The sequence below is a fragment of the Nicotiana attenuata genome, chromosome 5 (assembly GCF_001879085.1).
Source record: "Nicotiana attenuata strain UT chromosome 5, NIATTr2, whole genome shotgun sequence".
Classification (NCBI taxonomy): Eukaryota; Viridiplantae; Streptophyta; class Magnoliopsida; order Solanales; family Solanaceae; genus Nicotiana; species Nicotiana attenuata.
In genome coordinates this window covers 40,272,978-40,277,422 of record NC_031993.1, presented here as the reverse complement: position 1 = coordinate 40,277,422, position 4,445 = coordinate 40,272,978, and positions in this window count along the sequence as shown.

Here is a 4,445-nt window from a genome sequence, read left to right as displayed (position 1 = left end):
AAAATGACCGGGTTATGCCGGAAAAAGAAAAAGGGTCTCGGGTTATGCCAGGACGAAGAAAAAAAAAAGATCCTCGGGTTTTTGGCCGGGATTTGGAAAGAAGAAGCTCCTTGGGTTATGCCAGGGAGATCCTCGATTTTTTGGCCGGGATTTGGAAAGAAAAAGAACCTTGGGTTATGCCAGGGAGATCCTCAGTTTTTGGCCGGGATTTGGAAAGAAAAAGCTCCTTGGGTTATGCCAGGGAGATCCTCAGTTTGTGGCCGGGATTTGGAAAGAAAAAGCTCCTTGGCTTATGCCAGGGAGATCCTCGGTTTTTGGCCGGATTTGGAAAGAAAAAGCTCCTTGGGTTATGCCAGGGAGATCCTCGGTTTTTGGCCGGGATTTGGAAAGAAAAGGCTCCTTGGGTTATGCCAGGGAGATCCTCGGGTTTTTGGCCGGGATATTTAAGGAATGGGATCCTATGCTACCATGATTTTTTTTTTTTGGGATTTTCATTTTTATTTCTTTTCTTCTTTCTTTTTCTTTTGTTTTCCTCTTTATATGTTTTCCTGCATGAAAGAATTTGGGCGGGGGACTTCCTTTTTGGTCGTTTTCCTGCCGCAAAGCTGTTTCAGCGCTTGCGCATTTCATTTCTTTTGGGTTGCCCCTGCTTCTTGCACGGTTGCTCTGAATAAGACCTGTTTCCAACAAAGAACAATTTATTAGTTTGAAACGGTGGTTGGTTTTGTGGCTTTGATCATCCCAATTGCTTGATCCCGGCCCCATTTCCGTTGAGAACTTTGCTGCTCGTTTGCCTTGAGGGTGAATCTCTTTTCAAACCGACCGGGTTCAGCCTTAGGACTTCATGATGACTCGCCCGTGTGGGCTCTAGCCTTTTTATTTTATTCTTCTCTTAGAACCTTTGCCTTTGACTTTCTTTCTTTTCCAATGTCTTTGCTTCGAAAGCATCAACCACCATGGTCACTCGGGATTAGACTGACGCGTCCCCTGAGGCTGGGTATTTTCTTCGACTCTGACCAGGCGGAGCCCTGTGAAGCCGGTCCTGCCACCTTTTCTTTGTACTAGTTACGGAATTAGAGTTAAACCGAAAGGGATTCAAAGAAAAAGTATGCAAAAGGCAAGCATATGATTTTAAAGAGAAGCGTCCCTTTCGGGGGAAAAGGAGGACTTATCTGGGGTGCATGCTGGCTTCGAATGAACATGACATGCTTCTTGGACTGGACGCCCGACCCACACAAACTTTCCAGCTTCCCGTGAACCCATTGATCCGCATTTCAAAACCAGGGAACCTTGCCAGGACTCTTTTAGTGATGAGATGTCTTCTTTTCGGCCGACAGCGCCCTTTGCGGGTTTTCGCCAATCGACCTCTCTCATTTCTCTTCTCACTGTCGCCCGATAGTGCTCTTTGCGAGTTTTCACTAAACGGACTCTCTCATTTTTAGTTTCTCTACTCACCATCGCCTTATGGTGCCCGAAGGTTTTCACCGATAAGACTCTCTCATTTTATTTCTCTCAATTTGCATTGTGTCAGATTCCAACAATGACGTTTCCCACTTCCTTGCCTTTGCCAATTGATCGGAAGGACTTGGACGAGGTCTTTGGGGTAAAAAAGAATTTTGGGCGGAACTACAACTTTAGAACCATTTCGGCGGACTCATGGCCGAACCATTATATCATCTACCCCAGTTTCAACTCTTGGGGAATTTGGATTTTTTGTTTTGGTGTGACTGAACCTCTGGGAGAGGCTCCCTACGTATCCTTTCGGAATCAAGTCAAACGTAGTTCAGGAAAAACATTTGGTTTTGTTGTTTTTGTTTTTGTTTTGTTTTTCTTTTTTTTTTGTCATCATATTTTCTTTTCTTTTTTTTCTTTTTTTTTCATCATATTTCTTCTTCTTTTTTTTTCTTTTTTTTTTTTCTTTTTTTTGTTTTCTTTTCTCTTTTTTTCGATAATACTTCCGGGTTCCAAAGAGGGTAGCCAAAGAAGGGTAACCGGCTCAAATGAGTTTACGAAGGGTTAATAGTGTTTGGGGTGGCGGGAAGGAAAGCCTTCGTCATCTCAATTGCGCAAAAGCCATCACCACATGAGGATTAGACGTAGTACCTTTTTACTGCATCTACATTGACTGCTGCTTCAGAATCATTTCCTTCGATGTCTCCCAGATACAGTGCTCCTCTTGGCAATATCTTCCGGATTATGTATGGACCCTTCCAATTAGGAGCAAATTTTCCTTTTGCTTCCTGGTGATGAGGGAGAATGCGTCTCAGCACGAGCTGTCCCACTTCAAAATTCCTGGGACGTACTTTCTTGTTATAAGCGCGGGCCATTCTTTGTTGGTACAACTGCCCGTGACAAACCGCAGCCATCCGCTTTTCATCAATTAAAGACAACTGTTCCAGACGAGTCTTGACCCATTCACTATCCTCAATTTCTGCTTCAACGATGATCCGGAGAGAAGGGATTTCTACCTCTGCGGGTATAATAGTCTCGATTCCATAGACCAAAAGGTATGGGGTAGCTCCTACCGATGTGCGCACTGTTGTGCGATATCCCAGTAATGCAAAAGGCAACTTTTCATGCCACTGTCTGGAGCTCTGAATCATTTTTCTCAAAATCTTTTTGATATTCTTGTTTGCTGCTTCAACGACACCATTGGCTTTAGGCCGGTAGGGAGTGGAATTCCTATGCGTTATCTTGAATTGTTCGCATACTTCTCCCATCAAACGGCTATTCAAGTTGGCAGCATTATCTGTGATGATGGTTGCAGGAATGCCAAAACGGCAGATAAGATTAGAGTGCACGAAGTCTACCACAGCTTTTTTGGTGACTGACTTGAGAGTGATGGCTTCCACCCACTTCGTGAAGTAGTCAATAGCAACCAATATGAATCTATGTCCATTTGAGGCTTTTGGCTCGATTGGCCCAATAACGTCCATGCTCCAGGCAACGAATGGCCAAGGTGCTGACATAGGATGCAATTCTATTGGAGGTGCATGAATCAAATCACCGTGCACCTGACACTGATTGCACTTTCGGACAAAGCTGAAGCAGTCCTTCTCCATAGTTATCCAATAATATCCTGCTCGAAGGATTTTCTTTGCCAAAACATACTCATTCATATGAGGTCCGCACACTCCTGCGTGCACTTCATGCATAATTCTTCCAGCTTCCTCGGTGTCAACACATCTTAACAAGTTGAGATCTGGGGTCCTTTTGTACAAGACATCACCGCTTAAGAAAAAACCACTTGCATGCCGTCTAATGGTTCTCTTTTGATCTCCAGTAGCTTGCTCAGGGTATTCTTGGGTTTTCAGAAATCTCTTGATATCATGATACCATGGCTGGGTGTTAGGTTCCGCATCAACTGCATTGCAATAACCATGCCTTTCTTTGATTTGAATTTCCAAAGGATCAATATGGGCATTGCCTGGGTAAGGCAGCATCGAGGCCAGAGTGGCGAGTGCATCGGCTAGTTCATTGTTACACCGAGGAATGTACCTGAATTCTATCGACTTGAAGCGCTTGCTGAGGTCTTCCACATTTGCCGATAGGGAATGAGCTTAACATCTTGTGTCTCCCACTCTCCCTGGTCTTGACGGATAATCAGATCAGAATCCCCCATGATCAATAAATCCTCAACCTCTTGGTCGATTGCCATATTCGTGCCCATGATGCAGGCTTCATACTCGGCAGTATTGTTTGTGCAGAAAAATCGGAGCCTGGCTGTAGCTGGGTAGTGTTGGCCCGTGGTTGAGATCAAGATTGCCCCAATTCCTACACCTCTAGCATTCACTGATCCGTCAAAGAACATTTTCCAAGCACGAGTGTCCTCAGAGATTGCTTCTACCGAGTTTACCTCCTCATCTGGGAAGTAGGTGCTCAACGGTTGGTATTCCTCGTCCACCAGGTTTTTCGCCAGGTGATCCGCCAACGCCTGGGCTTTCATCGCCGTGCGAGTGACATAGACTATGTCAAATTCAGTGAGCAGAATCTGCCATTTCGCTAATCTCCCTGTGGGCATCGATTTCTGGAATATGTATTTCAAAGGATCCAACCTTGTTATAAGGTAGGTGGTGTGAGCTTGAAGATAATGTCTTAGCTTTTGAGCAACCCAAGTCAGAGCACAACAGGTTCTCTCCAACAGAGTATATTTAGCTTCATAACTGGTGAACTTCTTGCTCAGGTAGTAGATTGCCTGTTCTTTCTTCCCAGTTACATCATGTTGCCCGAGGACACAGCCGAAAGAATTTTCCAAGACCGTCAGATATAAGAAAAGAGGTCTCCCTGGCTCCGGTGGGACCAAGACTGGCGGATTTGACAGATATTCTTTGATCTTGTCGAAGGCTTCTTGACATTCATCCGTCCACTTGATTGCTGCATCCTTCTTCAATAACTTGAATATGGGCTCACAGGTGGAAGTCAATTGAGCAATGAACCGGCTGATA